Genomic DNA, 11,924 nt, shown 5'->3' with positions numbered 1-11,924 from the left:
CTACTACAACATCATTTGATATTGCCAACACCTTGGCACAAATGAAGGTCTCTATTCCACTACTTGAGATGATGAAGTTTCTAGAATACTGAGAAAAAACCTTGAAGGTGATCAATGGTGTATCTAAGGAAGAGACCAAGGAACATAGACAAAATAGCCAAAATAATGATAACCCTGTTCCAACCATATATTTAGGGTCAACAATAACAAAAAATGCCTCTCAAGTAGACCCATTTTATGTAACCTTGCTGATCAATAACAAGATGATTAAAAATTGCATGATTGACTCAGGAGCTGCTATAAATGTTATGCCAGTAGGAGTCATGAAAGAACTTGGAATGTTAGTGGACACAAATTTTGGTAAATGCTATGCCATGGATAACCGTTCCATCCCAGTGGTTGGTGTCATGAAGGATGTTGAATTCAAATTGGCGGCATGTCCAGAAGCATCTTATAAAATAGACATCACTGTGGTTGATGTCCCTCCTAACTATGGTATGTTATTGTCAAGACAATGGTCGAACCTGATAGGAGGCCATGTCCAGCTAGACTTATCATATGCTACTATACCAGTAAATGGACATGAGGTAAGGATTGAGAGAGAACCTCGCTCTGAATACATCATCAAGGAGGCAAAACCTATTGATTCGGTATGTTTCATCCAGTCAGATATGGACAACTTCAAAGTAGAGTTGACGAAAACAAAATTGAGAGGATTGACCCCGATAGAGTCTACAATCAAGAAGAGTAAAGATCAAGTATGGAAGATGTACTTTGATGGATCATGCAGCAAGGAAGGAAGTGGGGTTGGAATTGTATTTATCTCACCAGATGGAGAGACGTTCAAGTATTCTTTCAAATTGATGTTTGAGTGTACAAATAATATTGCAGAATACAAAGCCTTACTCACTGGACTTAATGTGGCTACCAAGCATGGAATTAAATTGCTCAGTGTCTTTGGGGATTCAGAACTAGTAATATCTCAAATCAAACAAAAGTATGCCTCCAAACATCTCAGGTTGAGACAATACAGGGATGCTGTATGGGATACCATGGAACTGTTTGATGCTTTCCAGATAAGTTGGATTGACAGATCAAAGAATATCATGGCTGACTTCTTGGCCAATGTTGCTTTGAAGGTAAATGATATAACACTAAATGGAGTCTTAGAAATGGAAATAAAAGTCAGACCTTCTATTCCAGATAACTTGTATAACTGGCAAGTTTTTCATGATGACAATGATTTGTTAAAATTCTTACACTATGTGGATCACTACCAAGCACAAGCTATCAACTTCAATGATTTTGTGGAGATGACAGATGGGAAAGAGACTCTGTTGGGACAAGAAATCATACAGTTAAAATCTAATAAAATACCTAGAGGACTAGTTGCATTGGAAAGAGCTTTCAACATACAAGACAAAGTTGAAATCAAAGGAACCTTAGTCAAAGAAAATGATGTTGAGCAGATTAATTTGGGAAGCAAATAATCACCAAGACATGTTTTTATTAGTAATAAATTGACTCCTAAAATGAAGCAGCAATTAGTAATGTTACTCAGAAAATATAAGCACGTATTTGCATGGTCTTATGATGACCTCAAAGAATACAAGAGGATCTCTTCCAACATGAGATACCTCTTAAGCCTGATGCTAAACCATTCAGAGAAAAGAAGAGACCTATAAACCCCACTTTACTCCCTAAGATGAAAGAGGAAATAATAAAAATGAAAGATGTGGGGATAATTAAACCTTGTAGATACTCTACTTGGATTTCAAATTTGGCACTTGTTAGAAAGAAAAATGGGGACATAAGACTATGTGTGGACTTCAGAAATCTGAACATAATTATCCTTTGCCAAACATGGATAATATGCTGCAGAAAGTAACTGGATGTGATTTATTGTCCATGATGGATGGGTTCTCGGGGTATAATCAGGTAAAAGTTAAAGAAGCTGAACAATATAAGACAACTTTCACAACACCATGGGGCACATATGTATATGCAAGAATGCCATTCGGATTAACAAATGCAGGGGCAACATTTCAAAGGGCAATGGATGTAGCGTTTGCAGAACTGATTGATGTAATAATGGTGGTGTATCAGGATGATTTAACAACTTATTCAAAAAGGGCTGAAGATCATTGCGATCACCTTGAGAAAGTATTCAAGAAAGCTCTGGAATATGGAATTTCCCTCAATCCGAAGAAATGTCATTTCACAGTTGAAGAAGGGAAGCTCCTGGGACATATAGTGTCTAAGGAAGGGGTGAAAATTGACCCTAAAAGAGTAGCTACAATAAATGAAATACCTATCCCAAAGACTATCAAAGTTGTTCAATCGTTTTTGGGACAAATCAATTTTGTCAGAAGATTCATCCTTAATTTTGCAGATATCATAAAACCTATAGTGAGGATGCTGAAAAGGGAAGCTAAGATTGATTGGGATTTAGAGGCATTAGATGCATTTCTAGATATAAAAAGGGCAATATCTGAGGCGCCAATATTGATATCCCCAGATTTCAATAAAACTTTTTTAATTTTTTCATTTGCATCTCGTCATACAGTAGCATCAGTGTTATTACAAAAGAACCAGGACAATTGTGAGCAGCCTATTGCATATTTCAGTAAGTCACTGAATTCATCCAAAATTAAATATGACCTAAATGAAAAACAAGCTTATGCATTGGTAAAAGTAGTGAAACAATTCAGACCATATTTGGTAGGCGCAAAAGTTATAGCATATGTTCCTAATGCAGTAGTGAAGGACATATTTAGAAAAATTGAGGTCACAAGAAAAAGATGCAAATGGAATAACCAGATTCAAGAATTCAATATTGAGCTCAAGATTTCACAAGTTATCAAAGGTCAGGGATTGGCTAAGCTTATGGCAGGAGCAGGGGTTGAAGAATTTTAGGTAAATGAGGTTGGACTAGATGAAGCCAGTTTCAGTATTGAAAATACAGCCTGGTATGTAGATATCATGTATTATCTCAAGCACATAAGATGTTCAGATGGTATGACTGATAATCAAAAGAGAACATTAAAACTGAAATCCGCAAAATATGTGATCATCTATGGAGACTTGTATTGGAAAAATAGAGATGGTATATTACTGTTATGCCTAGATGAACACCAAGTAGAGAAGATCCTACAAGAGATGCATGAAGGGGTTTTTGGTGGTCATTTTTCAGCCAAAACTACTGCACACAAGATATTGAGAGCTGGATATTTTTGGCTAGGTGTCTTCAATGATTCCTATGCTTATGTTAGAAAATGTGAGGCTTGTCAGAAATTCTCAGGCAAAATGAAGTATCAAGGATCACTCCCACTAAGACCAATGCAGGTTGAAGAACCATTTCAATAGTGGGAAATAGACTTTATAGGAGAGATATTAGAAAGTTGAGTGGAGGACACAGATGGATTTTGGTTGCCATAGATTACTTTACCAAATGGGTGGAAGCAATACCTACTAAACAGGCCACCAGTAAAATAGTTATAAAATTCATACTAGAAAATATCATTACTAGATTCGGTGTTCCTGCAAGGATCATCTCTGATAATGACATGGCTTTCAGGTCTGAAGAATTCAATACCTTTTGTGAAGAATATGGCATCACAATATCTCATTCATCCCCTTACCACCCTCAAGGTAATGGGCAAGCTGAGTCTAGTAACAAAAACATCCTAAAGATTATCAAAAGAGTGCTAGGACAAAATAAAAGGGTGTGGGACTCAAAACTGAATCTAGCATTATAGGCAGATAGAATAACAGTAAAAAAATCTATAGGGAGCTCCCCATATGAGTTGGTCTATGGTAAAAGGGCTAGACTCCCTTTGGATAATCTCCTACCTGTACATAAATTCATAGCACATGAAGGGATAGAGATTGATGACCCTTTACAAGAGAGGTTGATACAGTTGGTAGAGCTTGATGAAGTCAGGACAGAAGCATAGGATCAAAACCTTAAAATCCAGAATCATATGAAAAAATTGTATGACAAAAGAACAACAGAGAGAAATTTTTAAATTGGTGATTTGGTTTTAATGTGGAACGCCAGGAGCCAAGATAAAGGTAAGCATGGCAAGTTTGAGGCTCTATGGCTTGGACCATATGTGATAATGGATAAAGTAGGGGAAGACTCTTATTTTCTCCAAAGTGCTACGGGAGAAGTTTAGGAACTGCTAGTACATGGAGAATTCTTGAAAAACTTCTCTTCTTGAAAATAGCCTTCTCCATGTAGAATAGTTTAGGTCTCGCCCCCATGGTAAAAACCACATTTCCTTTGATTTTTCCCTATATAAACCAGAGAGTCTAGATTCTTGAAGGTATCCATAGCATACCCCCATCCCCAGTCAAAGCCACTGTTGAGCATCAAATTTGAATTAAGTAAAATATCTTGATTCGTAAGATTGAATTACAAGAGCCCTCCATTTTTAGAAAAACCATTATTTTTATTGATATCATAATATTCCATAAGTTGTCAAGCAAGTGTAATAGCATTCTATCGAAATATCTAAAATTCAAAAAGTATCGATGAGACCCAGCGATGTCTCATCGATCTAAAAGGGATATTGAAGAAAAGGGAGTGTCGGTGAACTCTAGAAAAGACTCACTGAAAGCGATGATTTCATCGACAAAAAGTATCGAAGAAAGCAGAGGTGGTCCCCACTGATGAGAAAAGGCTTTCGAAGAAACAATACCATCGGCGCAAGATGAAGAAGACTCACTGAAAGAAACACTCTCATCGAAAGGATGATATCGATTAGACAAAAATAAGTTATGTCGATAAAAGATATCGATAAAGATATGAGTTTCAAGGAAGATAAAGGGCGTGTTACTGATATGCATGATTTTGTTGATACAATTTTATCGATGAAAAATTACTAATGAGCTCATCGATGAAAAGATGATAGCGGAAGCACGTCATCAAAGTAAAGAAGACTTCGATGAAATGACAGACCCATTGATCGATGGGGTGTAGTGATGTCGATAGAAAGAGTGTTTTGATGGAAGGATAAAGGAAGTCACCAAAGCCTTAGGTCTCTTCGACATGAAACCTAACTGACATCAGAAATATATCGATGGGGAGATGACTATAATGACTGAATGCAACATTTCGATAAAGGGAGAAAATACATATTCGAAGTAATATTCAAAACAAAAGTATCATTGATAGAGACAAAGAGATCGATGGAATAAAAAATAAGGGATCGAAAGATATATTCTCATCGAAATGATTGCTGCAAAAATCAGAAACAAATCCCAGGGAAGGTCACATCACCATTAAATTCGAACGTGTTCCCAAGTAACCGTTGTTAAAACTGCCATTATTAACTGATCAAAGACGACATGAGGATGCTAAACAAAGATATTGGAATGAATAAAGATGACAAGTACATTGAGCACATGGGGATACCCAATTTGTTTATCTTCCAGTTTGTTAACAAAAAATGTTAGTTAACGGTTGAAAAGCCACAACGCTTGGTGATAATGTATACTCTCATATAAAGGATGGAACTATGGTAATGTGAAAGACAATTAGAGAAGGAGTAGATTATAGCCTCAGGCTTACCATTGTAATATTTTGGCAAATAGATGTAATATAATCAGTCATTTTCCTTTGCGTTTATGCTGTGGATTATTGCATTTTCTGTAGGCAGTTTCTTATGATATTATCTAAAAGGAGATAAGGTTATTCGTGTTCTTCCAGTGAAATTCTATGTTTCATATTGTAGATATGGATCAAAAAGATTTACTCACGAATTGTAATTGTTCCCTGTATTTCTTCCTTCGATGGTCTCTTAAAAGTTAGGGTTAAATTCATTCAAGTAGTTTACAATATAGACACTGAAGTAGATCTCATAAGAAACAGTAACTGACAAACTCATCGAGAGGGGGTGGGTTTAAAAATTGTCTCATAAGTTTACACAATAAGTCCTAAAGAAATATAAAGACTCTGTAGCCCAAAAAACAAAGAAAGGCACTGGTCATCTATAGAATACAACTCATCAGTTCACATTTCACTTTAAAAGTAATAGGAGTAGCTGAGTAGGAAATATAGAATAGACTAGCAATAGTGTATATACATAAATTTCAAGCACAAAGATCGAATAACTTCTACAACAACAATCTTGAACTCATCTGCTATATCTCCATCTCGGGAATTTATGCCATTCTGAGATAGGAGGAAATCAAATCAAGATACTTAATTTGCTATAAAAAGCATTAGTCATTGAAAACAACTAGTGAGCAGGTATACCCGCCTAGGTCCTGCAGAGCCTAAAGTGAGAGAGTTAGTAACCAAATAGGTTCACTCTATAAATTGGCCAAGTTAATTGGAGGGTTTGATCATAGGAGTTGTAATTTCATTAGAACCTATCCAAGCTGTTGATTGTAGACCCAATAGGTCACACAACCCATAGTTGTGGGGGCTGCGACCTCCATGGAAGTCGCAGAACCCATGGTGGGGGTTGCGACCTCCATGGAGGTAGCAAGTCCTCATGAAAAGGTTGAAAGCGAGGGGAATCTCAAACCCCTTCTCGTAAAAAAACAATTAAAAAAAATATAAATCTTGCAAATTGAAATGAAACAAAAACCCTATAATATTTTCATGGTCACCACTCTTTTCTAGTCCACACCTGTGAGATATCTACAAAAACAAAGAAAAGATGCAAAAAATTAGATCTAGGGTTTCACTGAGAACACAAGAGGGAAAGAAAACAAAATCTCAAAATAAAATTAGTGCGAACCCAAAACAAATAAAATGGATATTTTGATCTCCCACAAATGCTTATGGTCACCACTCCTTCCCAACTTGGAAATCTGCAAACAATATAAGAGAAAAATTACATAAGATCTAGGGTTTTAAAAATACTATAAGAATTGATTGGGTGAAATCTTTGATCTCCATAGCTTATTTGATGAAGCCAAAGCACTTTTGAGAAACCTTCAACAATGGCTTCCATGGATGAGGCTAGGGTTAGAAAGCTTGAAAAAATGTTCAAATGAGAGAATAGGGTTACTTTCCATCATAATAGATGTTAGGGTTTTCCATTCAAGCCCTAAGATCCAATGGTAGAGATTAAAACAATCTAATGAATGAGATTCTTTGCACAACCCATTATGTTTTTTTATGGAAATGAAAATAATTAATTATGACTAGCATCATGGTGTGGGACCATGATGTTAGGTACCCATAACTTGCTGTAACTTAAATATATATTATATTAAAGATATATATTTATATATACACACATAAACATATATATACACATGTAAAAATATATATAAATATAATATATATTTATTTATATTAAAAAATATAAATATATATTTATATATTTATAAATATATATATATATATACATAATGTGTATATATATGTATATACACAGATATATGTATACATATACATATACATATATTTGTGTACATACATACATACATATAATTGTTGTCCAAGTATAAATCTAATATTTAGTTGTGTATTTTATCTGATGATCAAATTAGTCATTTATAAATCATCGAGCTCACTTTTATTTATTAAAAAAACATTCATACAAATTCCGATGAACATTCGTCGAAATTCCAATGAACTTTCGTCGGAAACTTTCGTCAAAATTTCGATGAACGTCGAGCATAAATTTTAATTATCTGACAAACATCTAATTATGCATCTTTCGTCAGAATTTATAGTCAAATGAGTTAGTGCCTCCAAGAATTACACCTCAAAATTCCGCAACATGCCACAATCAACATGAATGTCGCATAACACAAAGAACATCAATGGACCAAGAAAAACATCAACATGCACAACGATCAATGTGGACCACCAACACAAATAGAACACAGTCTAGAAACATCCAAAAGCATCGTGAATTACCACAACATCACCACTTACTAGAATCTTCATCATCAATATACCGAACCTCAAGAACACTAACTTAACTAACTGTCAAACTGAAAGATACGCTTGCAAACATCCAAATCACGAACCATCTGAATTGAGGACACACAAAAATGTCCAAAAAACTCTGCCAAATCCGCAAACAAATATATAGAAATCTCAGAGCAAAATCCAAAATACTGAATAACATGAACAACTGAAAAACTAGTCGCAATACGGGACCATACAGCTTGATCAAATCATCATTTGAACCACTAAAACTTTTGTTGAATCAACTAGAGATACTTATCTCAAAACCCTTTAATCTGTGGCAACTCATGTCGAAAACACATTGGCCAAACCAATTGACTTAATCTGACCACAACACTGAAACACATAGAGGAATATGTTGACATCAATAACAAAACAATGTTCCAACAAACTTCTCAACAATACCCAACATATCACCACAATGTATTTTAATTGTTTGATTTTCAACAATCCTATTTGATGAAGGGAATTTTTTCTTGTTGGCTTCTCAATCTTCATCTAATGGAGGGTGTTTTTTCTTTCTACAATGCTTTCTTTGATTCCATATATTTTTAAATGGTTCCTTCATGAATGTCAGAGAGTAGAAACGATACTTAAAATAAAATTCCTTCATTTTTACTAATTCCCCAACAAGAACCTTGGTTTATATTTAACTTATAAATATGGGAGTGCTAAAGTTGTTTAAACAAATCACTTCATGCCGCAATAGTGTCACATTACCAATGGCTCAAAATGTACTCAAGTTTTTTTGGAGTTGAATTCAAGAGTTATGTAGCAAGGAGAGGGGGAGAGGGGAAAGGATAAATAAAATGAGAGAGGGAGAGATGAGGAGAGAGGTGAAGAGAGAGAGAGACAAAAAAGAGGGTAATTAGGGGGAGTATCAATAGAGAGAGGGGGGAAAGTATCAACAAAAGGAGAGAGGGATAGATGGGGAGAGAGGCGAAGAGAGAGACAAAGAGAGGCTAATTACATGGAGGGGGAGAGGGAAGTATGATCAAAGGGAAAGCAAAGAGAGGCTAATTACATGGAGAGAGAGAGAGAGAGAGAGAGAGAGAGAGAGAGAGAGAGAGAGAGAGAGAGAGAGAGAGAGAGAGAGAGAGAGAGAGAAGGAGTTCAAGATCTAAGAATAGAGGGAAGGGGAGAGAGGTGGAGAGAAAGGGAGAGGGGTCTAGTAGGGGGGAGAGAGAGAGAGAGAGAGAGAGAGAGAGAGAGAGAGAGAGAGAGGCACACAAGGAGTTCAAGATCTAAGAATAGAGGGAAGGGGAGTGAGGTGGAGAGAAAGGGAGAGGGGTCTAGTAGGATAGTAGGAGAGGATGGAATTCAAGGTAGAGAGAGGGAGAGAGATGAGGAGAGCTGAGTATAGACAGGTTTAAGGTGGGAGGGATAACAGGAGAGGTAAACTTGTAGACAAAGGGAGAGTATAAGAGAGATAGAGGGAACATAATTTATTTAGTATAAAATGTTATATTAGGCATATATATAATATTTTTAATATATTATATATTATATAATTAATTATATAAAATTATATGTGTTAGTAATATATATAAATATGTATATATATTAAATAATTATATAAGAGTATAATATATTATACATTATATACTAACAAATTAATTATCAAAATACATAGTTTAAGTAATAAACTATTTATAATAAATAAACTAACCAACAATAAAAAAACACATAAAACTAATGGAAATTAGTTAGGATCGGATATATTCATTATTACCCGAATTTCGTTAATAATAGATATTGGATATGGAAACCGATATCTGTTTCCTTTAACAATTTAAGCTTGCTGTAGACACCTAAAAGTGTCCTGTCTAATTAAATAAATATTTTTATTTATTTAATTATTTAAGCCTAATTCTTCTATTAATTGAATAAATCTTTATTTATTTAATTAATTCATTTAACCTTTTCTAGCCTTATTTCTCATTTAAATAAATACTTTTATTTATTTAAATTATCCTTTTTTCTAAATTAAATAAATACTTTTATTTATTTAATTGATCCCATTTCCTCTATTAATTAAATGAATCTTTATTTGTTTAATTAATTCATTATCCTTTTCTACCTAGGACACATGCCATTCATCTCTTAATTCCTACACTACCTACCCTCTCATTATTTTCTTATTTGCTCTACCTACACTCCAATCCTAGCCGACCATTTATCTTTTACACCTCTCAATCTTATCCCTCCATTTCTTATAGTCTCTTCTATATAAGAGGATACTCTCTCATTATCAACCCTATTCAACCCAACTACGCTTTCAAACTTTAATATGCGATCAAGCCTACTTGTAACCACATTTCCATTCTTTGTTGAGCTCTTGTGCACACATAAAATCCAAGAGCAAATATTTCAAGCAAGATCAATGTAGATAGGAAGAATGGAGATCCAAACCCTATTAGACATGTGATGGTATAATCTTTGTGATTTCATTTGAGTTGCATTGTCTTAGGTAATCTTCATATGTTATGGTGGATCTTTGTTGTTGTTAGGCTATGGTTTTGTGGTTGAATCTATTCAGTCTTTCAATATTGTTGTTTCCATTTTCACCATAAACATTTTGGAACACCCGGTGGGACATGGATTATTGTTAGATATATGTTTTTTGCAGAATTTTCTAACCCTATATTGAAGTTTTTTATAACCCTATATTGCAGTTTTGTAAAACAATTTGGAGAATAACCTTGTGCAACTAGGGTTTTGGACACAAAATAAAGATCTTGAAGAGATCTGATCTGATTTAACAAACGACTTGGAATTTTTGCACCCAATTTTGTTGGTAGGTTGAAGGCAGTATCAAAAGCTCTCAATCCAAAATTCATAATTTTTGGAGCATATTTGCATTTTTCATGAATATTTTATGAATTTTCATAAAAAATTTAATTTTCAGAGCAAATGAGAGAATTTTTTGGATTTTCTTTTATTTTTGGAAATATCTAAGATTTATACACAGGATTTGTTCTTTTTTATTTTAATTTTAATGCAAAATATTTCCTCAAAAATTGGATCTTTAAAAATTAGGGTTTTTCATTATTTTGATCATATATCACAAACTGCTTTGAATTTTGGTATCAAATTTTTGTTGCAGGTCTAGAACATTATCAGAGGTGCTAAGTAATAAAATCAGATTTTTTGGAGCATATTTGAATTTTCTATTAATTTTTTATGCATTTTCATAAAAAATTAATTTTGAGAGAAAATCAGAGAATTTTTCGGATTTTATTACATTTTCGAAAATATATCATAATTATACACAGTATTTGTTTTTTGTAATTTTAATTTTGATGCAAATTAATTCCTAAAAAACCGGATCTTTAAAAGTTAGGGTTTTGCATTATTTTGATCATATCACACAAACTGCTTGAAATTTTTGCAGGAAATTTTTTATGCAAGTTTGGAAGGCTATCAGGAATTTATAGTAAACCAATCAGATTTTTTGGATCAATTTTGCATTTTCTATGATTTTTCATAAAAAATTAATTTTTGGAGTAAATTAGAAACTTTTTTGGATTTTCTTACATTTTTGAAAATGTCTTGAAATTTTACAGGTGCTCTATTTTTATGACGCAAAATAACGAATGAAAAATTGGATCTTTGAATTTGTCAAAAAATGTCTTGTCGAAGGCCCCTGTTTCACAAAGTCTTTTGGATTTAAAATTTACCTAACTTGTGTGCTTGCAGGAGGGGTATTATTGCAAAACTAATAATAAATCTTTGTTGTAGAATTTTGGCAAGGGTTTTTGATCTTTATTTTGTGCCTTGTTTTCATAGATTACCAAACACTTCAATTGGTGCACTAAAATTGAACCAGTGTCTTCTGTGTCTTGAGCAATAGGCTCTTTTTGTTTAATCTCTAGAGGGCCTGTCTCCCCATGTGGTCATTAGGACTACTAGTGAGGAGAGAACGACGCAAGTGGTAGCGAGGAAAACCCACCTCTTTCGAACCACTATAAATAACTGTATCCAT

The sequence above is a fragment of the Cryptomeria japonica genome, chromosome 7 (genome assembly GCF_030272615.1).
Source record: "Cryptomeria japonica chromosome 7, Sugi_1.0, whole genome shotgun sequence".
Classification (NCBI taxonomy): domain Eukaryota; kingdom Viridiplantae; phylum Streptophyta; class Pinopsida; order Cupressales; family Cupressaceae; genus Cryptomeria; species Cryptomeria japonica.
The sequence above is the reverse complement of the archived record's forward strand: the minus strand, read 5'-3'. Positions refer to the sequence as shown.